Below are 26432 nucleotides of genomic sequence, written 5' to 3' on the forward strand. Positions count from 1 at the left end.
CCTCTCCCCTTTGCCCATACCAACTTGTCTAGTAGAGCAATCTGCCCCCACCTCTCATCATAGAAGCCCCGTCTTTCTAATTCCTCAAGCCAAAAGCCTGAACGTCACCTTCAACTCCCTTTCTTCATACCACATACCTAATCTTTAGTAAAAATTCTGATTTTCTAAGTATATGCAGAACTTCTCACCACTTAACTCCATGACTCCCACCCCAGTCAAAGTGGCCATCTTACTTGGGTTAAGATAATAGACTTCACTGCTTTGCATTTTTCATGGTCCACTCATCCCTTGATATTTGCCTGTCTCCACCCAGCACATGGGACGTGCCAATAATGAAGACACTGCTGGGGACCAGACTCCCAGCATGTGCTGAATGAGCCGCTAATTTAGTTTATTGAGTCCCGTGAGTTATCCATTGATGGCAAACAAAACAAAAACTAGGGAACAAAGCCTACATGGCTCCATCAATTCATTCCACACCTTCCATGCATATTAACTTCACTTAGGCTAACATGTTGAGTAGCAGCTTGAGCCCAAGCTTCCAAATGAACAGTTTATAGAGTTCTCACCCCACTCTCTTAGCTGAGTGCTCTTGGCATTTGCTGTTCTATCATGGTTCTGGATGACAGAGCACCTAGCACCAGTAAGCACACACACACACACACACACACCGTAGTGTTGGACTACCCCATAGGCACTGAGGTCGATCCGCCTGTGCCATTGTGAGTGTACCCCACATCCCAGAACTCCACTTCCTCCCAGGGAGAATAGACAGGCCAGAGAGGATTAGGTTCGGGAGGGAAATGGGAGAGAGGACAGAGCCCTGGGCATGAGACTGGGGTAGAGGAGGACTCTGAATCAAGAAATTTTTACAATGGAGATTGCCGAGGAAATCGCAGGGGAGGGGACGTACTTCACTTCTTGCTGGCCTTTGCCATGGACTTGGTGACTTTGTTGAAGGTGGATGACTTTTTTATCCAGCCTTGATGACAGCTACTGTGTCTTACGTCCCACATGGCAAAATGGCCTGGAAGAGGAACAAAGAATGAGATTTCTGGAAGGTGGCACTGAAGGAAATGATCCTTAGCCAGTCGTGCCTCAGTGAGAGAGATGCTCTCATCCCATGACCTGGTACACCGCCCCCCAACTCACCTAGAAGTGGGTACTCAGGTCTCCACACTAGGGACCGTCTGCAGAATGGCCGCTTCAGGGCCTTGGGGCTGTCCTCAAGCTTCCTGCCAGAACGCAGGTCAATCTTTTTCCTCAGTTCAGAAACTTTGCAGGAGATATGGGTGGTAGGGCAGTCCAGCACTGGGACATAACTGGCATGGATTCTGCCCAGGGTGGTTTCAGACAATTACCTGGCAGGGGAGCTGCATGGAATTAGGACAGACAGGTGGCACTTGTGATCTGGGACCAACTCTTCAACCAGGGGCCTTAATTGAAAGGAGGGCTAATTCCTAAGAAGCATTGTCATCACCATCAGTGCCTCTCAGACCCTCAGGCTCTTGACTTTCTGGGCCACGAACCTGCCAGCCTCCATAGGGTCATTCTTGCTGTCTCCAACCACATTTCCGTGACAAATGTCCTTCAGACACATTCTTCACATGGAATGCCATGTTGTCACCAGGCAGGGCCTCATGCAGCACCTCCACAGACTTGACCTCTGAGAGGAGGTTGGGGGTCAAAGGTGACCACCATCCCAGGTTTCAGGAAGCCAGTCTCCACACCACCCACGGGCACAGTGCCAATGCCAGTCCAATAGGAAAAGGGCAGTCAAGATTATCCCAGACCCACCCAGTGAGAACTGGCTTCAGCACTGAATGGATCCCTGGCTATTTAAACTATTCACTGGGTAATTTGGAAAGCTGGAGCCTCTGCACTTTATCCCAGCTCAGAAGCTGTGGATTTGAGTCCAGATTTCAACCCTGGCTCTCAGACACCCCAGCTTATTCTTCACTCCTGAATTCTCGAATGAGCAGTCTCCCCCATGCCCCCCACCACTCCCCAGCCCTCAGTTACCTCCAATTTTGCACAGGTCTTTCAGAGGCAGCCTCAGGGGCTTGTTGACCCAGCGAGTGGATGGGAGGAATGAGTCCAGAGCTTCCAGCAGAGTCAGCCTGCAGTGATTCCCTTCTTCCTCTCCACCTTCCAGCCCTTGAACCAGAGCATCTGCTGGGGAGGGCCAGGAAGGGGGATGATGTAGAGCCAAGGTGAGTTTGGGGCGTGGTTCTCAGCATCCCTCCAACCCAGGACCCACTCCACCCGCCACCCTGCCCCACACTCACATTGGTGCGGGGCTCCAGCATGTTGTTGCCATGCCAGCCTGAGATGGGCACGAAGGCCACCGCGCCGGGTCGTAACCAATCTTCTTGACGTAGGCACTCACTTCCTCGGTGGTGTGCCGGAAGCTTGCTGTGCTGTAGGCAGTCTCCGAGGAATCCATCTTGTTCACCGCCACGATATAGGCCTTCAGCACACGTTCCTGGGTCTAACCGGTTCTTGGAGATGCCGGAACTCTCCCACGCCACCGGCCGCGGTGAGTTCTGCGCAGTCTGCCTGCACCGCACATGGGGCCATGACGAAGACAAGGGATTGGGCATCAAATGGGGATGCTTCTCATTCCTAAGTCACCATTTTCCACCTTTCCCCTATAGAACCAAAAAGAATCAGTATCTTTTCCTCATCCAGTCAGTCACCTTCTAGAAAATGCAGAGCTGTGGAGCCCATTTATTCATTGCACTAACGTCTAGGAATAACCACGGCTTAGCTCTGCCCTGGGAGCTCTAGATGCAAATATGAGGGTACCGCCCGTGTCTTTCAGGGTTCCACCCTCTGGTAAGGGACACAGACTTCAAAGAAGCGACAGTTGACCCGTAAACGACACAGGATTGAATGGTGTGGGTCCACTTACACGTGGATTTTCTTTTTCAGTACATATTTTAAATGTATTTTATGAATTTTCTTAATAACGTTTTCTTTTCTCTAGCTTACACTATTGTAAGAATATAGCATATAATATATATAACATGCAGAATACGTGTTAATTGACTATCTGACCGGTAAGGCTTCTGTTCAGCAGTAGGCTATTAGTAATTAGGTTTTGGAGGAATTACAACTTATATGGAGATTTACACCTGTGGGGCAGGGGCAGAGGACTGGTGGCCCTAACCCTTGCATTGTTCAAGGGTCAACTGTATTGCAATGCATTGATGACTCATAAGGGCTTTGAGTGAGGAAACTCGGGGAGATGCCGGGTGTGGGGGAAAGTGGACACAGCTTCATAGAGAAGCGTTATTGACTCTTCAACACAGGGAGCATCTCAGGGCCCGCGGGGTGGGGTGAGGGAAAGGCGCTGTTAGCAGAGGGATCCGCTGAGCGCCGTCCTGTCCTCAAGTCGCCTGCAGGCAGCAAACGGATAGGAGAAAATGGTGGCTAAAGAGACTTAGAGGGGAAGATCATTATGCTTTAACTGCTCAGAGTTTAATTTTTCTAAACTGTAAATCTAATTATATCATCTTCCTGCTTAATTCTCTTGATTAGTCTTTATTGCCCTCAGGGGGGAAACGACTCTGTTCATTCAGTGGTAAGAAACTTGGAGAGACTGAGAGTTGGAGGCAAGGTCCCCTTTGGAGGCCAGGCGGACATCCTGGAAGAAGGTTATGGGGTCTCAGCCAGGCAGTGCAGATGACATGCATCTGACATAAAAAGAAAAGAGGGTCAGAAGAGAGGAAGGTAGAGCTCAGGTGCTAACAGAAGCACATGTCACCAGGATGGGAAGCATAACTTTGTCAGTGTCTTCTCTCTCATTCCAAAGTCAGGCTCAAGCCCTGGAAGCGGCTCCCTGAGGCTTCTGCTGTGAACGCTAAAGGATTAGGGTCTAGATACCTTCCTGACTCTGTAACCCATTCATCTGGTGCGATTGAGCTGGTCACTTCCTGCTCTGGGTCTGAAATTGCCAGTCTTAGCCTTAGACTATACTACCATCTTTGGTATTTCAGCTTCTTTGAAATAGCACACAGGCAAATTACATACTGTACAAGACGATTTCACTTCAGAGAGTCAGGTGGACCTGAGTCTAAATCCTGCCTCCTCTCCTGATCAACTAGCTATGTGAACTTAATATCTCTGAGTTTCAGTTTTGTCATCTGGAAAATGGAGATAATACTGACCTCCTGCTTAGCATGAGGATTAAACGAGATCCCCTTGCATAGCGCATGGCACAGGGCAAGTGATCGATAACTGGTTTCTGCTGTTGTCCTATCTTCCTCTCCCTGTCTTGTTTTGCTGGACTCTAGTCACTCAGAGGTAAAGTGCTCACATATAGACAAACAATTTGCCCAAGGTTACAGGAGTCAAAAATGAAGAAACAGGATGATACCTCTTTATGAGTTTCCAGGCTGTTTCTGAGCCAGACTGTCTCCCCATTAGGAATTCCTATTACACTTCTTCCATTTGAGCCATTTACATAATATCTCTGTGGTCTTGGCTGACTCAAAACTGAAGGAATAATCAGAATTAAGAGGTTTTCTGACATTGAAATAAGCTGAAGGGTAAGTGTTCCTGATAGAATGACTTTCCTTGCCTAGTGTAAGTGGCTGTTGCTAGAGAAATAGTCCCATTATTTATAAATTTTAAGGGAACTGGCAATTCACTATCATTTTATTCGAAGTAATATTTACAATTCATAAATGTAAAGTCATCAGCGATTCTGGAATGGGATGGTTAAGAATTAGAAATTAATCTATAGTGATTGTAATACAGACTTCAGACAGTTAGGATGAAATAAAATCATTTGGAAAGACAAGCACAATGCAGTGAGAAGTCACTGAGATGAATGAAGTTACATGATCAAAGTATGCTCATTGGGCGACTGATTAATACAAGGAGAGGTGAAAACCAAGCGTGGAGGGTCAATGCCTGAAGAACTAGATGTCGCCTGTATTGGCATATCAACTAAATACACCTATAAATTAATTTATCGACCTAGACAACCATTAACCAGAGCCCCTTTGTCTCTGTAGTTAGTAAGTAGAGGTGTAGCTGTGAGATCCCCACACTTTATCCAAGTTTCTAGACGCAGAACCCATTACAGACATAGACTGAGTCTGCACAATAGCACCAGAAGAAACACACAAAACGAAACAAACTGGAGTTAGTGATGGAGAACTTTAAAGATATAGGTTCAACACCTAACACGGAGAAATTAGAAGACCCACAGCAGTTTGTTTTTGTTGGGCCATGCAAATAGACCTCATTTAAACAAAGGGGTAGAGTCACTGCCCTGTAGATCTTCTGGGTCTCCAGTAGGTATGAAAACATTCTGTTTGGGGCCAGTTCAGGTTAGGTTGTGGATGTTTTCCAGAAGCAGTTAGGTTAATGTGGACATGTGGACGACACCTTCTCCACCTCCTTCTAGTAACCAAATTTCTTGTATCCTAATGTATAAAATGGATTTTTTTTTTGCCTGCTAAAGAATTGTTTTGACTTAGGTCAGCTCAGTTTCAAGTATGTGCATGAGTAGAGAAGGCCAACTTTCCCAGGGTCTGATTAATCACCTGGATATCCAGTGTGCAGACCTGCAAAAATACGAAATCAAATTCTAAGTAGGAAGATGTTATTTCTTTGCAACAAATACTTCTAGAACGTTGCATAGTGCAGTTTTGGAGCATGACACAGTCCATGATACCTGCTCTCACTGAGTCAACAGCATAAAGGTGAAAACAAGGACAGGCTCGGCCACACTGCACCTGGGAGCTGGAGTTGAAGCACTGGAGGAGAGAAAGACCTTAGTATTTTAGTAACTGTAAATTAGTGATTTTCTGCTCTAGTAACCTTTGCTGTAGTGGGGAATGGAGACAGAGAGAGGGTCCTTTCCTTTAGGTTCCAAAGCTTGACAGCTTTTGGAAACAACAGCAGTGTGAGAAGTTCTGGTCAAACCCCATGAAAATGGAAAGTGTTTCCCCCGAACTATGCAAGCATCATTCATTCAACAAATATTTCCTGAGCACTTTCTGTTAATCCACCTCAATGCTGTGGATGAGCATTTTTGCCTTCATTTACAGACGGCTCAGAGAAGTAAAACGAGTGGTCCCAACCACTCAACTAGTATGTAGGCAGTGGAGCTACAGTTTTGATCATGACATGTCCCTTTCTAAAAATGACGTTCTTATCCCAGCCCGAACATATTTCCTTTTTGGATTTCCCTTAGGCATCATTCTAGTGTACCACCTTCACCTTAGATGTGAAATCTGAGGGTCAGGTAAGTCCGATTCATTCTGATTTGAGTCCATAAACATCTGTGCGCCAGGCACCATGCAAGAAGGATCCATACTTCTAGGAAATCTCAGGCCAGCGAGGGTGACACACTTGCACCCACTCACAGCAGGCCATTGCAATGCCCAGGCAGTGGGAACACAGACTCCCAGTGAATCCTGCTGATTGATCGACCAAAGCTCCTCCACGGAGCATTCATCCGATAAAGGAAGCCCCTGGTAATGTTTACATAATTTTTTGTTCTCCTTCGGTGCTCTAGATGTAGCATCTCTTTCTGCCAGGACTGCAGTTAATTTTAAGTTAGTTACCCAATGTCTACTCACTTTGGATCCCAGGCCAGATAGGAGTATAAACTCAAAAGTAAGTGGATTCTGAACTTTAGCTCAGAGGCAGGGCAGGGTACAGACTGGAGACTGACATTGTCAGAGCTGCCCCTCCTCTAGCCCCAAGACCTGCTCAGAGAAGTGTCTGGGGAAGAATTGGAGAAAAGGAGGGGCTCCTTTCCTCGATGGTTTAACTGGCATGGAGATAAAAGTAGGATGAAGTTATGATGGAATTGGTGGTAGGAAGAGAGATATTAAGGACACAGTTAAAGTTAAAAGACCCGGGGGCTTCTTTTTAAAGACAGCAAGTGTCTGAGAAGTCAGTAGAGAATATCAGCATAGAACTTCTTATTCATTCATTCATTCATTCATTCCTTTCTTCATTCATTCATGTAGCAATGGTAAAAATACATATTTCCCATTTTAACATTTTTTATTGTGAAGCATGTGATGTACAGGAAATCAGATTGTAGATATCTCATGCGTGTGACCACCTTTCCCTCCCTGAATTCTACCCATCTTAAGTTCAGGTTCTGCCTCTCATTTATCACTGTGTGACTTTGGATGAACTATTGATACTCTGAATTGTAAGCTCTTCACCTGTAGAGTAGAACTGATACCATTCCTGCTCTGTCCTTCTACCAGTCGTTAGAGAATGAGATAATGGTTTAGAAGTGAAACCGTAGGATCCATGAGGGATCCACAGAGCAACTATACTCAGGGAGTAGAGATTGAGAGCTTTAAAGTGAACTCTGCAGTGCTGGCAAAAAATAGATGTTATGCCCAGAGCCCTGGAGGAGAAAACTGATTAGGTAAATATGACCTGGGGTTTCCTTTGCTTGATGGATTGATCCCTGAGCAGGGATCACGATGTGCTGTTTCCAAGATGCCATTCACACTGGTTTGCACAGAGTACATTAATGAAGGATCAGATGAAGTGCTCAGATGTCTATTAAGTGTCCATTTATTTTTTCATTTGTTAATATTAAAGCACCTTATACATCTGAATGCATTCTACCAGTCCATGAACACATACATGTTTTATGACTACCTTGGCTTGCTTCGGGAATAATTTCATTTTGTCTGCTAAGCAATAGTAAGATACAGAAAAAAAAATGAGAGAGTAAAACAAGGTTCTCCTTCCTCTGGGTGGCTCTTAAGGCAAGTGTACTCTCCCTTGTACCTCCCCAGACACACATCTGTCCTAATCCAGATGTTAATGCGCCTGAGTTGACAGTACATCAGGGGAACAACCAAAATCTCATCCCAAGGAACGTCAGCTTCCACTGCTTCATGTTTAAAATTTAACAGTTATTTAGCATTTATGGATAGCACACATACTTACAAATTGTTTTACAATCATGTTATAGTTGCTGTGTGAGAGATAATTAAAGCAAAGCCACTTTAAATGAAGCTACTCAAAGGGACAAAGCTGTTGTGCAATAATGTGCTATATAAATGCAAATTATCAGGATTCATATTATAGTGAAAACTGCATATATCATTTTTCATGGGACCAACATGTAAATATTACAATAGTTCCCTGATTTATAGGGCACTTTTCTCCCTAAAAGAAAAACATACCTAGCCATGCATTATTAAACAGATCTCCCTAACTCCCAGGGATGAGTAAATCCATTTATTCACTGATCCTTTCAATCAGATCCTTCAACAATGCCCAGCTCATCACGGGTCTTCTGTATTTAACAACTGAATGAATGAATGAGGTAGCATTTTAACAGAGCCCATAAATATTATTAGCCTTCACAAGGAGAATGAACATGGGATGGGGGAGGGTCCTGAAGGTGAAAAAGTCAAAATTGCAACATTTGGTGAAACACTGAAGTCAAAAGACTTGGCAAGAACAGAAGGAATTAAGATGGAACGTGGGTTATGGATCAGCAGGTGAGTTGAGGCTATCCTCAACATATAACGGAAACAAACCTGTGTTTCTAACGCTCAGAAAATGAAACTGAAAAACAAAGATGAGAAAAGTCACCAGTAATTGGTGAGGTTAATGTTCTGGAGAAGCAACCCCAACTGAGCAATAATCTGTACATTGTAAGTGCCTAAGAAGACAATAAAAACGTGATCTTGGGAGAATTGTATCTTCATTAGAATGGATAAAGCAGGCAGCCTCATCAATGGTGTGAACAGAGCAATCCATGCTTCGGATGCTATAGGACTCCTGTTTTACAGGGAAGAAGCTCAGGTTCACCATATATGTTTAGGGACTCCTTTCTTAGAGGCACGCTGTTCACCATGGAATGAATGTACTGGGGACTACAGTTTGGAAAACATTGGTTTAGAGCACCGAAAAATAGAACAGAAGAGCAGTCCCCATGGCAGTCATATTTCTGTTAAGGAAACAAATCACACTCCTGTTTATCTTTGGTATTGAACGGTCACAAGAGATGTTTTGAAACCTTCTTGAATCCCCAGATTTCTAAATACCACCTACAGTGTATCATTTCTTCTACAGAATGTAGTGTGACTATACTGGGGCATTTAAATGACCCCTTCCACTCTTACTGATTCTGTAAACATGAGGACAGAGTCACTTTATTAAAGCTATTGCTGTCATTTTTTCACACCATTAAAACACAAAACAGTGCCCTGTCTCCGACCACTGTATCCATGTGGGCTACGGCTAGGCAGCACTGTGAGTCCCACATGCCACACAGGCATCTTGGTTCTGGATTGGGAAGATGAAAGACTTGTGCCTCTGACTGATTCTGATGATAGTTGAACAAAGCAACAGCCTGACGGTGTAAACTGCAAAGATCGTCACTATATTTGCGCCCCCAAAGACTTGCTTAACTGTAAAGTAAATCGTTAAGAGTACGTGTTGCCCTGACAGTGTTGAGCACTTTTCATGGGTTGCTTCATTTTCATCCCCACCACAGCCCTGTGATCTGGCCCTCATTACAATCGTTTTCCCCACTGAGGCTACTGAGGTACAGAGTCCTACTGGAATATTGCTTTCCGAGTATAACACAAACGCTTTCATTATTCCCCGGTCTTGATGCTAAAAGTAGCATTTCACCTTGGCTTCTGAGAGAGCGTTGGATATTTTCAATCAGAATAAATAGGCTGGGACTATAAGCAAAAGGAGATTTAAAAGATCCTTTATGCTTAAAATGAAGGTCACAAGGTCAACTTTTTTTTCTTCAATTTTTATTGGGGAATATTGAGGAACCAACAGTGTGTTTCTCCAGGGCCCATCAGCTCCAAGTCGTTGTCCTTCAATCTAGTTGTGGAGGGCGCAGCTCAGCTCCAAATCCAGTTGCCATTTTCAATCCCATGTGGGAATCAAACCAGCAACCCTGTTGTTCAGAACTCGCGCTCTAACCAACTGAGCCATCCGGCAGCCCCAAGGTCAACTTTTGAGACATCAATAGTCTTCTTCCCTCCAATAGTTTTATCAACTTATGGCACAAAATTGATAAAATGATGGCAGCTTTCAAATGTGGCCTGTATACAAAGAATAATTTTTACATTTTAAAATGGTTGAAAAAAATAAAAAAGAAGAAGATTAGTTTATTGTGTGAAAATCAGGTAAAATTCAAACTTCATCGTCCACAAATAAAGTTTAATTGGAATACAGCCACGTCCATTCATTTTTATACATCAATGGCTACTTTGGGGTTACAACAGTCGAGGTGAGTAGTTAAAACTGGCTCATAAAGCCTGAACTATCTGAACTTTTATGATAAGTTTACTTAATTTAGAGCATTGTGCTTTTTAGTGTTTTCTCATTCATTCATTTATTTATTCATCAAACATTCTGGAGCACCACTCTGTCCAGGGACTAAGGAAACTGAGATTCAGGGAGGCAGGCAAAAAGGATGACACTAAACATACACATCCAGAATGCTTTCATAGAAAAATAAACACACAGCTAGGGGAGTTCCAGGAAGGGATGGCTAACTGGGATGGAGGGGCTGGGAAGATTTAGTAAAAGTTTCAGGAAATAGAGCATAATGTACCAATTTCTCAAACATGACCACCACACAATGAGAGGTGGGACAGGCCATCTGGCATCACTGTTTTGTAGACCAAGAGACAGAAGCTCAGAGAGGCCAATGGCTTTCTGAAGGCCAATTGATAAAGTAGGGTCAAGGCAAGGCTAGAACTTACTTCCAGACCTCCCACCTCCAGGCCCATGTGACCTCCAGAAGGAGGCACGACAACAAGGGGAGAAGTATCTGTACAACAGGGTGGGGCCAAGCAGAGGGTAAGGCAGGTAAGTGTCCCAAGGAGTAGGTTAGATTTAGTCATGGAGACAGCGAGCAGTGGAAACTTGAAGTGCTTGCTGGTACGGGACAAATAGGACTACTGAATGACCATTGGAGAATGTAGGCAATTTTTTTATGAGCTGGAAGTGACTGTTCTGAGAACTTTCTGCTGTTTATATTTTAGGAAAAATGTTGCCAAAGCCTGCCTTTTGTTACCTGCTTTGAAATCATTGGGAATATCCCAAGTTTGCAGTCTGGTTTATTTCCATCACTCTGGTGTGGGACACATCCATGGAAGCTTGGAAGGGGAGAGAGGGTTGTCTTTCTAAGTTTAGCCATTTTCCAACCATTTTTTATTTGTTTTGTTTTGTTTTAGCAAATGTGTTAAATGTTTACCATGTGTCAGGAACTTTTACATTACACCATTTCAAGAAATAGTAGTTACTAGTAAATGGCAATCGTGTTGAACATGTAAATGTTTTATCTCATTTTATTCTTATGACAACCCTGTGAGATACAAGTTTGCAAATTTGGAAGTGGAAGATCAGAATGAGAGTGGAAGAGGAAAGAGAACTGACATTAGTTGAGTGCCAGTTACAGAATTCAGAAGGTGTTTCCCATTTTTTTTTGTTCTTATTAATAATGCTGCAGAGAATAACACTGAAATGAAACATTTTATCATGCAAAAACAATTATCTAATTTGTTGATTTTGACATGGTCTGAAACTACCCTGTATTCCTCTAGCGGCTTTTGAACGTCCCCATTGGAGGACATGTATCAATCAAGCTGAAACTGAGCCTGACTTGGGTAAGGACCCCATTCCGCCTCCCCTCCCCTTGCCTCTTGGGGAGAACCTGAGCATCTGTTGAAAATACCTATGTAGCTGGCGAAGTAAGAACTCTGGGGGATCCATAGCTTTGAGTCTATGTCTAGTCCTTCCTTCTTTCCCCTTCCCCCCCATCCTCGTCCCCACAATCTTCAACCCTGACCTGGTTTCTACCATGCCTGGGGTTTCTTGGAACTGCTACTGGTGATTTCATGTCCTGAGAGCTGGAAGGGGATTCACTCACCTTGGGATTTGGGCTTTTCCATTCTAACAATGGAAATCGACCCAGGCGGAACTAGAGCATTTGCAGAGAGTCAATATTCTTACTAATTAAAGTTGACAGCATGTGAAAAATTCACCTTTAAGGAGCTACGATTTATTTTCCCATCCAGGCCCCTTGATGTCGTGATTAGTAAGTGAAAAATCTGTACCACGAGCTGCTCCTTGTCTTATCTCTGCATTCCTATAAATCTACAAGAGGAAACGGAATGTAGATATTTGACGGAATGTTTCCCCATGGGGAGATTAGTCAATTCCAGGGATTGATAACTCGGGGGACGCACAGGAAGACTTGGGCTTCTGCACAGACAACACAACGTACAGAGCACACACTTCCTGGGACTGTAACTCGAGCTTTGCTGCTTACTAGCTGTGTGACCTTGGGCAAGTCACGTAACTTTTCTGAGTCTGTTTCCTCATCTGTAAAATGAGGATCAGACCAGTACTTATCTTTAGATACCAGTACCTAGGTTCATGAATAGTAAATGAATTAATCCATGTAAAGGGCTTAAACAGTGCCTGAACATAAAGGCCCAATAGATGTTAGCTATTATGATTACTTGTACTTGTCACTGAATTATGAAAAGGAAGCATCCAAGTCAGAGCTGCCCTGAGAAAAACATCTCACCCTTCATGGACAGAGTATTCACTTGGCAGCTGGAGCTTCACTTTAAATAAAATGCGTTCACCATTGAGGGGATTGATGTGCGTGAACCATTCACACATGTTTTTCATCCACTCACTCTAGTGGCAAACGCTGAGATCCAGGAATCCAGTCTATTCATGTATTTACTCACTTAATAGATACTCATTATGAGGCTCTGGGCTAGAGTACAAAGGTCCACAAAGCATGTGTCTAAATATTGAACAATTCGAAATCAAAGTAACAAATCATGACATAAAATGTTTTATCCTACTTTGATAAATTCACTTTCAAGAGGACCTGGAAAGCCAGGTTGGAATTGAGAATTCTTGGAACTCTCACAGTTCTGTGCCCAAATGTGACAGTCAGTGCAAGGCTTGCTGATTGCTGTCCCTGGACCCCGCGCATGGCCCGGCACCTTCTTTTTCCACCCAGTTCAGTGCTGTACCTGTGCCCTTACACATAGGTGTGTGGATGCTCTAGTTACATGGACCGGCTGTGCACACAGCTCATCCACCCCGGTCATCACCCACTCCATGAACATGCTTCTGGACAAGGGGTGCTCACCCTGATGTCATCTTCTACCCTCGTGAGGATAGACCCAGGTGAGAGGTGCATACCGGCAAGAAAAGTGGATTCTGGGCCTTTGGGGTAGATAATTCCAGGGTTCTGGGCACCTAGAAAGAGGACATAGCCTTGGATAGATCATTCCCGTTGGCCCTGGAGACGCCTTACCCTGGGCAAAGAGTTACCCCTGGAGGAGGGCAGGCGCAGGAGCCAGGTGGGGGCCTCCCTGTTTGAGGCAGCACCACTTTGTGCCTGCGCTGTCCTTGACACTAGAGTTACCACGGTGTGGAGACAAACATGGTATGGAGCATATAATATGAACAAACATTAAACAGCAACGTAAGCAAATAATTCATGCCAATTTTGATGATGCCATGAAAGAGAAACCCAAGGTATTGTGAGCGTGTTCAGAAAGATCTCTGACCTCATCTTGGGTTTAGGGGCAGTTGTCCTGGGAAAGTTACACGAGCTAAGACCGGGAGGGTACGGAAGGTAAAGAGGGAATGAGAGAGCCTTTTAGGCAGAAGAACCATTATGTGCGAAGGCCCTGAAGTGGGAAGGAACCAAAGGAGGTTACTATGTTTAAAGTGCACACAAAGATGGAGAGAGTTTGAGAAAAGACTGGGAGGAGATGTAAGAAGGTGTGAGATACGTCAGGGTATGATGGGAGTTTTGTTTTGTAAGGATTTATCTAGGAGCAATGGGAAAGCATTTAAGGATTTTAAGTTGGCGTATGATCTGATGAGATCTGCGTTTTTAAATGTTCTCTTTGCCTACAGCTTAGCGTGATGTGACTGTGAGAAAACCAGATGGCAACACTGAGAGGGAGCTCATAGAAAATGCCTGGGTGGGCCTGTTAGTGAGTAGAAGGCAACTTGGAGCCCAGGAAGGAGATGAGGTCACCTAAGTGATTTGTCACTCCAGGGCTCTTACCAGAGAGAAGGGCCAGGGTTGGCTGAGCTTTGGGGAGAACACAGTGCCCTGTCAGACTCCATGACTTCTCACCCCTCCACCACCAACACCCATGACACCTTCTCAGGGAAGTGACTCTGGTTACCCAATTTAACCCCCACTCACACCTAGCACTTTCCATCCACCTTCCCACTAAACTGTCAGCTTCATGAGAACAGAGGTTTTTATCTTTCTATTTTTCATTGCTATTTCCCAGCACCTAGAAGAGGGCCTGGCACATACCTGGTCTTCTCTAAAACTCTGTTGAATGAAAAAAATGAATGAGAACTTTAAAAAGTCAGGTAGGATGACAATAAGTTTACAAAGTAAGTTGGGATATATCAGCCATGTATGAAAAATGATGGCTAGTGCAAGATATATATATATATATTTCTTAAATAAACGCGGAATCAGTTTCTGTTGAAGATTAAGTAAAATAAAGACTGAAATGTGACTCTTGCATTCCTATACTGACCACATGGGAAGCTGCATGAGGACAAGGATCTTTGCTATTTGTTTATAGCATACTCCCCATGCCTGGAACAGTGTCTGCAGCATAGTAGATCTTCAACTTACAAATGAATTGACACAGAGGTCATTCATTGGAGACTTTGGCAATGGCTGTGTTGACTGCGTAATGAGGGTGGGAGGTCAACTGAGAGGGTTGTGGCAGGTGAGAGGTGAAGAAATGGAGTGCTGTGAGTTTGGTAAACCCTGGAGAAAACTGGATGCAGAAAGGAAGAGGGAGATAAGGAAGTAGCTGGAGGGAGGTGTGAGATCAAGAAAGGTTTTCATTGGTTTTTTAAGGTAGAAGAGACAGAACCATGTGCAAATGCTGATTAGAAGAAGCCAGTAGTGAGGGGGGATGTGTGAGATTTATGAGAGAGCAAGGAAAGTCAATACAGTGTATGTTCCTTAAGAAGGCAGGATGGCGTGGCATCTAGGCATTGGACTGGGAGAGACCCCCTTCTCCAGGGGCAGACAAAGAGATGGAGGGATCAGTACAATTGTAGGTGCATCTGTGGAAGTTATGGGTATTTCCCTCATGGTGTCTATTTTCTCTGTGTAGTAAGTAGGAGGGAGCTCATGGGCTGGGAGAGAGCAACGGGGGAGGTATGTTTGGAGACTTGCAAGGAAAGGAGAAGTCTTGAAATTATAGACACAGAATGGCAGAGGGTGGGTGTAATAGCATTAATGCCTGAGGGAGCATGTTTGGTGGGGCCCAGATGAGAAAGCCTCTGGTTATTAAATAGAATAGATCAAAACAAATATAGGAGTGTGGATCGGGGGTCTAAGTTCTGTGGGACTCAATTTCCTTATCTATTTGGAGAAAACAATCTATGATCTCTTTCTGCGTCTACGTTTTATAACTCTGTTGGACCAATGTATCAGAACAATGATGATGGCTCTTAAGGTAACTGACAGGGTTGCTTAATCCCAGAGAGGAATTCCATTAGACACAGGGCTTCGGTTGATTCTCCAACCTTTCCAGGAAACTGTAATGCATTGTTTCATGAGTAGAAATAATTAGCTTTAGAATCTTTGCTGTTTATAGTTGGGAATACTGTGTGTGCACTGGCCTCCATGGGCCCAGCCTGGGGTTTGAGGTTTCCAGTGGAACTCCTACTCTTCTAGGAGGCCCCATTGGGGTATATTGAAAAGACTCCTGGGTCTTGAATCATAACCTGGGTTCAAATCTTAGACCTTCCACTTGAGAAAGAGAAGTCATGCTGATGGAGGGAAACCTCTCTGAGCCTCTGCTTCCCTACCCGAAGAGGACAATAATATGGCCAGCCGACTACACACAGATACGTAGCAGAATTCTTACTATTCTATGAGTCAGCAACTGTGTGACAGATGAGGAAGCTAAGGCTCAAAGATGTTAAGCAACTTGCCCAAGGCCACCCAGCAAATAAGAGCTGAACCAGTCTGACTATAGAGCTGGTGTGCTCACCACCCACTGCAGCTCTCTCCAGGCACCAGGAGATTTACTATGGACATATTATTTTTAATTATCCCAATAACCCACAACATCATTATGCCTTTCATGCATGAGGCTGTGGACACTCTCAAGGGTGAAGTCACTTGCCCAAGAGCACAGAGCCACTCTGTGGCCGGGTTGGGTATAAGCTGAGGTTTATGGCTCTCTTCCTTTCACATCAAAGTGCTCTGTCAAAATAAGGGAATGCATGGAAATGCTTGGTAATTTGTTAAACACTGTACTGACAATGGTATTCCGTTCTCAGTGGTTCTGGCTCTCTCCAGAGCTCAGAGTTTCACATTGCTTTTATAGATAAGAACACCTGTGTTTCAGAGCAGTGAGATAATTTGCCAACATCACACAGATAGGAAACAGGACAGCTGGGATTAGAACCGGCTCAGCCTGGCCCCAGGTGGTCACCACGCTCTCTATGCTCTTCACCCTTAGGCCCAGGAGTAATAGGTAAGGAGTTCTGCATAAAGATGGTACATCCTTCTACAGAGTTGGTTTTATTCAGGGATTTGGGTAAAATATCATTGTTATGTTAAGCATAGTGATATATTAGTGCATTGGAAGGCAGCATTCACATGCGTTTTTATAATAAAACATGAGACTTCAAATCAACTGTGCTTTTGCTATTGCAACTTTAGGCTGTTCCCCACCTGTCCCACCCCCACCCAGGTCCCCAGGGATCTAGTTAGTCATCTTGGACAGTAGGAGTACGCGGGAAGTTTGAGAAGCTCCTCTTACATCATGCTCCAAATATACAAGGGAGAAGATGCAGATACAACAGGGACATTTGTGTCTTCTGGCCTTTTTTTGTCCTGATGGAGGTGCTGATTGCTTAAGTGTGAATAAAACTGCTCCGAACACGATGTGAGAAGCGGAGGTGTTTTATCTGTGTGTGTTGCTTTCGGCCCCTGTGGACACTGTTTTGCATAATGTAAGTGGACGCTCTAGGGTGTTGACGAGAGAGGCTTCTTTCCCGCCTCCCAATTTCCCTGTTGTATTTTCCCTTCTCCACCACTAGGGGTCACAAGTGCCCACAATAATGTACCAGCTCTGAACAGTATTAAGAAAGCAGCTTCTTTTTCATGAATGAGGGCTGTGCCTCCCGGAAACAAGCTCTTTTTGCCCCTTTATTGCTGAAAGATGAAAGGTGTAGGGGGCAGGGGGACATTGGTGAGGAATGGGGAAGGGAGAATAACAAGGAGGCAGAGCCTGGAGTCGCAGGGCAGAAAGCTGGGTCTCCTCGCCCGGAAACTGCCACCTCCCTGCTGGTGACCGCTTGGGGTGGGCATAAATGGGTGGTGAATCCAGTGTGGGGCAGTGGGAAGAACCACCCTGTGTTAACCACATCTTCTCCAGCTACAGGCTAAGTAACCTTCCTGCGTGCTGCCAGGGTGAAGAACTCGCTCAGGGTAAGGCCGTATCTTGGAGGAAAATCAACTTGAAAACATTGACTAAGAAAAGGTTTAGGAAGTCCCCCCGTATATGGCTAAAAGGGTGAGTGACTGCGGCTTGGGAAACAGTTAGTTTTATTGGATGTTTCTCCTCCACGAGGCTGGGAACCTAGTGTTCTCAGGCTTTGTATTCCCAGTGCCTGACATAGCTCCTGGGCCATGGGAGACTCACGGTAATTGCTAGAAGGAGGTAGGGAATGAGGAAAGACGGGGGAAAGGAAGGGAAGACAGAATGGAAGGTGTGTGTGGTAGGATGGTGTCTGTGGTCGACGGCACCCATCTTCTCGTGTCTGTGCCTCTGTGTACTCCCTCTCCTTCAAGTCTAATAAACAGAATATGGTAAGCGTGATGGGCGTCACCTCTAAGATTAGGTTACGAAAAGGCTGTGACTTCTGTCTTGAGCACGCTTTCTTGCTCTCTGACTCCTGCTGTGAGGGAAGCCAGCTGCCAGCTATGAGCTGCTCCACTGGAAGCACGAGCTCGGGGGCAGGGACACAGGGAGTGGATGGGAACACCTGTGTGCCTGAATCAGAGGGACGTGTGCTGCAACATGTGGTTGAAGTGAGGGGCAGGCAGTTGTGCGCTAGTGGAAAGTGCAATGGGTGATTGTTTTTCTCCTTATCCACATGGGTTTTATATGCACATAACGTACTCTCGTTGAAAGGATTTAATAACCCAAAGAGTTCTGCAATCTCATGGCCCCATCTCGTGTTAAGGTGACATTTGCTCCAAATGTCTTACAGCTAATGAAGCTTTGGGGTCCCAAATGTAGATGCTTGCAGGAGCCAGGCAGGCACAATGGATAAGTGAATCTGCTTAGGTTGGGCTTGAGGCATCACCCTTTCTCAGAGGGCAGCTGCCATGCAACCCAGCCCAGGTCGGCCAAGCTGAAAGACAGGCCACGGATGCCAGGGCTTCTGATGTTTAAAGAGAAACCACATAGACTCTGGACATCTGGAAATGTCATCTTGGAATTTTCTTTTTACACTTCTAAAAGATCACAGCTGCCAACAGCAGGTGTGGCAGCTGTAAATTCATTTTTAAAGCATTAAGGATAAAGTGCCAGTGACTAGCTTGAGGTGTGGTGTGGGGATATTTAAGGGCGTCCATCAAAATGGCTGGGTTGGTCCTACAGAGTGGGCAGCATTCTGCATTTAGGGGCCTGGTCTCTAGCTGGCTGCCCCTTCTGGTGAGACTGTACCCCAAAGCAATAATGATTCAATGATGCTAATCCGTGCCCCACTTTCATCCAAGAGGGAAGAGCTCTCTGTCCTCTAAGAAAAATCTGCCACAGCTGTTACCTTGGGGAAGGTCTTCCTCCTGAATTTGGAGAAAATCAAGCCTTTTTTATTGGTCTTCTAGATTTAGAATAAAATGGGTAGGAATTAAAGTAGGAAAAACTAGAGGCAGGTCTGGTTCTGGCGCCTCCCTTCCAGTGTTCCCACAGCACTCAGTCTCTCTCATCCCTGAGGAGGAAGGAGTGAGGAAGAGTTGTGAGAGGGGACAGAGTGATGGCAGGCACTAATAAGACGGAAAAACGAAAACAAAGGCATCCTCCATCCTCAAACTGTTATGGTCTAACAAAGTAGAGAGCATACATTTATTAGAAACCAGTAGGAATCCAAAAGGCGTCTAAAATAAAGGTGAAGTAGACTACAGGGAGAGGTCAGCATAACTTTACTAACAATTGTCACTCCAATAAACTTTAATTAAAAAAGCAGACAAACAAAAGAGAATGAAATCAACATTCCTCCAAGGATACTTGAGGCGTAATTTCTCCAGCTCAAACATCACCCCTTCATCTTTGCCTCAGGATTCTCTCTCTCTCTTTCCCCAGGGAGCATCAATTTTATTGGGAAAGGTGCTATATAGTTTTAACTGTCATATTTTCTAAAGCAAAAAGTCTAGACAGATGGTGTAGCAATGAATTTGTCTCCCTCATTCTTAATATTATTTGTCTGAAAAGATTTACAAAGGCATAAGAATGAGATCACATTGAATTATCCAATTAACAAATTGCCCTTATTGAAAAAAGGTACAATTAATTAGGTGTAGTGGACGATCTGGAGCAGATGTCCTATAATGTCATTTGCTGCTCTTTTCTGCTCATTTCTGAGAAGTGTGAATTCCCGTCTGTGGGGACAGAGCCAGGAGTGCAGTTTCCAGGCTCTCAGTCTCACCTGGAAAGGTGCTGGCTCAGGTAGTAAATGGCCATCAACTGTGATTGGATGGCCATCAACTGTGGCCCGTTGGCTGTCAGCTGTAACCAGTGAGCCATTAGCCACTAATATAACTGCCGTGGCTACGCTAGCAGAAAATGGGGGCTAGCAAGGAGATGGTGGCTGAGCCTGCAAGAGCAGAGTGCAGTTAGCACGGCGGATTGCAGCTAGCAAGTGGGGTTGGTTGGCAGAGAGAAGTGGACGGAAGGTTGTGGATCTGAGTAGGCCAACCTAATCGCCCGGACTGCAATGTAAAATGAAAATATTCCTAGCTTTATATATGAAGATTAAATGAGATTCAGATGGGACAGCCCTTGAACATGTAAGAATAATAGCTAACATTTACTTAGCCTTCTGAGGCAGGATTTCTATCACTTCATTTGATCCTCACAATGTCTTTGTGACATACACATTATTATGCCTATTTTACACATGAGAAAACTAAAACAGAGGTTAAATAGCTTGTCCAGGGTCACACAGCTAGTAGTCTGGCTCTGGGGTTAACTACCACACTATCTATTATTTCAGAGAGATTGTTAAAGCAGGGAGACAGTCATGGTCGAGAGGCTTTGGAGTCAGACAAACCTGGGTCTGCCAGTTTTTAGCTCTGCGGCCTTGGGAAAGTTACATAATGTCGTTGTGCCTCAGTTTCTTCATCTGTAAAATATGGATAATGAATGTGTCTACTATAAAGAGTTGTTGCTAGGTAATACATAGGAAGTAGTAACACATTATTTAAATATGCTTAATAAACAACAATTATGATTAGATGTAGCCCTGGCCAGGGAATGTAGGTACAGAAGGAGAAAGAAAAGGTATAGGAGTAGAAGGTGACAATGAGAGGTCTGTTGATATAGGCCCCACAAGAGGACACACTTTATCTTGCTTTCTCCTAAGGATGAAAGTAGGTCTTGGGTGCCAGAACAATCCTGTGTACAAGAATGGAGGCGGGGACCGACAGTGGTGACGGGTGTGTGTTGGGTGAAACAGTGGACAAAGAATTCTCAGAAACTGTCGTCGTGTCCACGCCCATGATGTCCCCAAGCACGGGATGAAGAATCCAGTCTCTTCTTAAGACAGACCATTCTCCAGATCAAAATGTCCATTCCCCAAATGACAGATCAAAGGGAGCTGACTCAGGCAGGTGTCAGTGCTCTGCCTTCTGCCTGGTAGTGCAGGTGATGATAGGTCCTTACAAACAAGCTGGTTTTCCATGTTTAATCCAGGTCTTCTTCAATGACTCGTGAGGCTTGTCTTAGGTGGCTTTGGGGCCAAAGGTGGCTTTGGGGCCAAAGATACAGACATTCCCCCAGGACATTACCAAGGACTGCTTCTCTCAGCACAGGAGCAGACTCAAATCTCTATCATAAAGAAGACTTCAGCTTGGCTGTGCACCTTAGTTTGGGGGGTAGGCCAGGCCAGGGCCTGGCCAATTATCTTGGCTATAAAAAAAAAAATTAGCTCTAGTTAGGCAACCACAGGGAGAGCCTAGAGAGAGTCATTCATATTTGAAATTCTGCTTCAGGCTGAGTGTTTCACTCACTGGCCCTGGAGGCAAAGGTGCACCATCATGAACTGTGGCCCTTGTGGGCTGATAACAGCCAGTCTCTGGAGAAGAGGCTTGGTTCACTAACAGCATTTCTGCAGGGTCCCTGGGTGATCTCCTATAATAAACGTGCCTCTTGCCTCTGAGAGATAAGAGGATGGTTACACATCCCATCCAGCTGAGGCTCCAGGACAATATGTCAGCACCCTCTGTCCCCGCAGACAAAGTACACATTGGCTCCTGGACCGTACTGTTCCTTCTAAGGCCTTGCTTCCCTCGTAGCTTGAACTTTGGCTGATTTGCCTGTGACTTGTTCTTCTTATCCGCAGGTTTTAAAAACAAACATTAAGATTTTAAAATAAATGTTCTTCTGTAGGAGTCAAAACCATCACAACATTGGTGTAGCCCTTTCACTTGACTCGTTCGGGTTTTGATTTTTAGCTGATAATTTATCTTGACTAGGAAAGTATCCTGTCCTGGCAAGTTGAAAACTATAAACAAAACACTTCCGATAAAGCAAAAATTAAACCCATCTAATCATATAATTTTTTTTTTTTTTTTTTTTTTTTTTTTTTTTTTTTTTTTTGCTCAAATTATCAATTCTGGACAGTGTGTGATCATCGAGATACACTGACCTGGTGTTCAGGGGATTCTGAGGGAAGGGTCACCCCCTTCTGCTTTAACGCTGAGCTCTTAGCTGACATTCAAATCTGAAATAACCAGGACAGAATCTCTGAACTCTGATGTTTACCCCTAAGGGAAAGAAAAAGTCAGAAAAGACAAAGATCGTGCAACCAGCAGTGGAAAGAATTTGCTGTTCTGACCCTGCCTGGCTCAGCTTGGCCCCAATCACTCTGCTGGTCTCTGCCATGGACATGTGCTGGGAAACAGAAAGAACCCTGTCCCAAAGGTGGGGGTTTTGTTTGTTTTGTTTTGTATTGTTTTTACTCTTTTGTTGTATAATACCCCTCTTTCCAGACTATTTTTCACTTCAAGAAAAGATTAGGGCAGCTTTATGATGCTAGGCAGTGGTTTGTCTATAAAATCTATAAGTCTATAAGTGATCTATAAAAGCCATCTTGTTCAAAACTGATAGAACCATTTTCTTGCAGGGTTTAACCTGCCCTGTCCTTCTCTTGAGGTGGAGAAGAGTCTAGAGATTTTAATATTCCCCAGTGCAGGAGCAAAACTGCACCAGGTTTGGAATCAGCCTAGTTTCCATTTCTAGTCCTGAGACCCACTAGCTGGGAAACCTTGGGCAGATTTCTTATCCTCTCTGAATCTGTTTCTTCACAATACACAGTAATCATATCCTATCATAGAGATGTGAGGATTGGATGAAAGAATCCATATGTTCCATATGTTTAGCACATAGCAAACACTCAATATGAGCTGTCACTCTTATTATTATTGCTTATAATATTATTAAAAGGGCAACTGATTGTTTCAGTCATGTAACAAACCGATTACCAAAATAAAATTTTGATTGTATTCTTTGTACATTTCATACTGAGGGAATAAAAGTCATCACACATTCAACAGAAGAAATGGGTTCTGTTTGGCAGCTGGGTAACAGACTCATTTTGGCCACTCATCAGCCACCAACTTTGGTAAATTACTTCCAAGAATCCGTTCCCTTTTTCTCCAACTGAACCAATCATACCTGACTCTCAGCCTTCTCAGAGCTGTTGAGAAGAGACAGGAGATGGCCTGCGTAAAAGTGGTTTGGAAAAGGTTTCAAGTACTATCCGGAGTGAAAGGTATTATCGCTGAGATGTGAGAAGCCGAACTTCTGTGAGCATATTTTGATTTGAGTTTAAACTTGGGGGTAAAAAAACACCAGTCCTGCTCATTTTTGTAACCCTAGGACACTCCATAGGTATTCGAGATGATTCATTTTTTTAAGAAACCACCTAGGAATCTTGAGCGTCTCTCCTTTGTCCCTCTCCCTTTCGACAGGGTTTGAGTTTTTCCTCCTATATAGTTGCATTTCACTGTTGCGTCACTATTGGTTTCACTTATTGTGAAAGGAATCCTCTTAGTTAAAAGTCCATCAGCCTGGAACACGGGAGGCAATCACCACTCTTCTACACTTGGATGTTAACTCGGGAATTGCTTTCTGCTGTTGGAAGGGAATCTTGAAAAAGTGGGCCAGGGTGCAATTGTCTGACAAATCCCTCAGCAGCTTCCACGGCACTTGGGATCACGTCCAGAGTCCTCAAGGCGGCTTTGAGCCTTACCTGGACCAAGTCCTGCCCACTTCTCCAGGCCAGTTTCTAGCCTCTCTGCCCTGAGCTTACTCCTTCTGAGATGTATTCTCAGTCGCTTGAAAATAACACCCTCTCTTAAATCTGGGCACCCCTCTACATCACCTCATAGCTCCAACCTCCTCACCATCATGACTTTTCTCTCTAGATTTACTTTACTTTGTCTTGTTGACTATTGGGTGGATTCTGATTTGGCTGAGAATATATGAGCCCTGGGGGAGTTTCACCCATCCTGGCCACAACCCTCCTTCTTCCCTTGCCACCCACCCCCTTTTAAATACACTTTATTTTTTAGAACAGATTTAGGTTCAAAGCAAAATTGAATGGAAAGTACAAGGAGTTCCTATACACCCTGTGGGGACGGAGCCAGGAGGATGGTTTCCTGTCTCTCGGCCTCGCTTGGAGGGGTGCTGGCTCGGGTGGTGGATGGTCGTAGGCTGTGACTGGTTGGCCATCAGCTGTTGCCGGTTGGCCATTGGCCACTGATGTGGCTGCCATGGCTAAGCTAGCAAGCACGGATTGTGGACTGTGGATTGCAGAGAGGTGCATTGCAGTTAGTACGGCGAATTGCAGTTAGCAAGTGAGGTTGGTTGGCAGAAAAGCAGACGGCGGGTAGCGGATCCTGTGGCTCCTGCTTCCTGTGTCTCCAACTCAGCCACCAGCGAGAATATAGTGGTATGACTCCCCTACCTGTGGCTCCGTGTGTGTTCCTTTTTGGCCTCACCATGTCCTGCGTTCTTATGTGGGGAGCCGGACCAGAGACCCCGCATGACATCCCGCAAGACACACCCCCTGCCCCTACACATGTATAGTCTCCCCCACTATCAACATCCTCTACCAGAGTGGTACATTTGTTATATTTAATAAACCTACACAGACACATTATTATCACCTTGAGTCCATAGTTTACATTAGGGTTCACTCTTGATGTTGTACATTCTAAGATTTTGGACAAATGTTTAATGACATGTATCCATCATTATGGTATACCAAGTATTTTCACTGCCCAAAAAACCCTCTGTGCTCCAACTATTCATTCCTTTCCTTCTCCTAACCCCTGGTAACCACTGATCTTTTTACTGTCTTCATAGTTTTGCCTTTTCCACAAGGTCATATATTTGAAATCATACAGCATGTAGCCTTTATAGACTGGCTTCTTAGTAATATGCATTTAAGCTTCCTCCATGTCTTTTGTGGCTTTATAACTCATTCATTTTTATAATGTTGAATGATAGTCCATTTTTCATTTATAGTCCATTGTTCATAAATGCCACAGTTCATTTATCGATTCACCTACTGAAGGACATCTTGGTTGCATCCAAGTTTTGGAAATAAAATTTATTCCAAGTTTGGAATAAAATTGCGGTAAACATCCATCTATGGGTTTTTATGTAGACATCAGCTTCCAACTCTTTGGAGTAAATACTGTGGACTTCAAGAAGGGATACATCTTCTAAAAAGGACTCCTCATAGTTAACTGGGCACAAATTCAGCAGCTATGTTTACAGAGACCTCTCATGCACTGTTCATGTCAGGGAAAAGCCACAGATTGAGTTGCCAAGCCTCCTGTGTTACATTCCTGTCATCTGAGCCAAACCTTATAAAGGAGTTCCTGGAATCATATTTCGACCAATGGGCTGAGACCTGTCTCCTCCACTTGGAGCTGTGCAGGTATATCCTCATTTGTATCTTTAGTGACCAATCAGAGCAGCTTCATAACAACCAATCAGGATGCAAAATGTCAACCAATCAAGACAGTGCTATTTGGACCAATCAAACTGTGCAAATTTGGAGTCCTCATTTGTGTAGAAAAGGACCACTCAGGGAGAGGGCAGGCACTTTCTCTATATTAGTGGGCCTCCCCTTTGTGTTGGGGGAAAGCACTTTTGGTTTCTTCCAGAGGTTGTCTCTTCCTGTTTTGATAACTGTTTACCTGAATAAAGGTTCTCCTTTTTCCACACCCCAAACTGGGGACTGCTATTGGCATTACATTGCTGGCAGCAACCTTTTTTTGACAATACCAAGGAGTGCAATTACTGGATTGTATGGTAAGAGTGTGTTTGTTTACTTTTATAGGAAACTGCCAAATTGTCTCTTAAAGTGGCTGCACTGTTCCCCTGACTCTTATGGCACAACATGGCCAGCTGTGTGAGGACACAGCATTGACTTCTTAGGCAGAAAGTACCCCAATTCTTAGTGCCCAAAGTTCTTGAGATACACTGTTGTAGATATAGGCAAGGCGTGCATAATCACATTCCAGGGCAGCATGGGGCAAATTCCTGTATTTCATGCTCAGTTTTCCAAGTATGTGTTATTAGTGTGTCCCAACTGGGGCAACTTACACTGTGCTATGAGGGCTGCTCAAAGCCAGAGAAGTGCCACTATGTTTTCTATATGTGTGCATGTAAGAACAGGGAAAGCATGGCTGTCCCTCCTTCCTGAACACTCACACCGTTTAGCTTTGTCCTTCTCCTCCCTGTAGCTCTCCTACCAACTTGTTGGTCATTCCTTCTCATTCATTGGGGATTTTCCTCCTGACTGATAGTTTTGTTTTTTTTCTCTCTATCACACACCACCATAATATCCGCCTCCAGACTTCTCAGTTCCATGAGCTTCTCATTTCCAACACGCATTCCTCTCACCTTCTTCCAGCACCCCCCTCCCATAATCACCATCAGAGCACTCGCATCAGTAGAGTCTGCACCCCTCAGAAATCTGTTTCAAACTAGTCACTCTCTAAAATACCACAATCTATTTTTTCATATTCACTCACTGGAATTCTTTGAATTCAATCCCTCCAATCTCTTCATCCCACCACTTTCTCCCGGCCCGTCAGCCCCCTTCTGTTTTCT

At 44.4% G+C, this 26432-nt stretch overlaps 1 pseudogene; it reads right to left on the reverse strand.

Annotated features, from left to right (window-relative positions):
* Positions 1-914: 914 nt before the first annotated feature.
* On the reverse strand, positions 915-13204 carry LOC117029763 (elongation factor 1-alpha, oocyte form-like; annotated as a pseudogene).
* Positions 13205-26432: the final 13228 nt, after the last annotated feature.

This window comes from Rhinolophus ferrumequinum, chromosome 11 (genome assembly GCF_004115265.2).
Source record: "Rhinolophus ferrumequinum isolate MPI-CBG mRhiFer1 chromosome 11, mRhiFer1_v1.p, whole genome shotgun sequence".
Taxonomy (NCBI): domain Eukaryota; kingdom Metazoa; phylum Chordata; class Mammalia; order Chiroptera; family Rhinolophidae; genus Rhinolophus; species Rhinolophus ferrumequinum.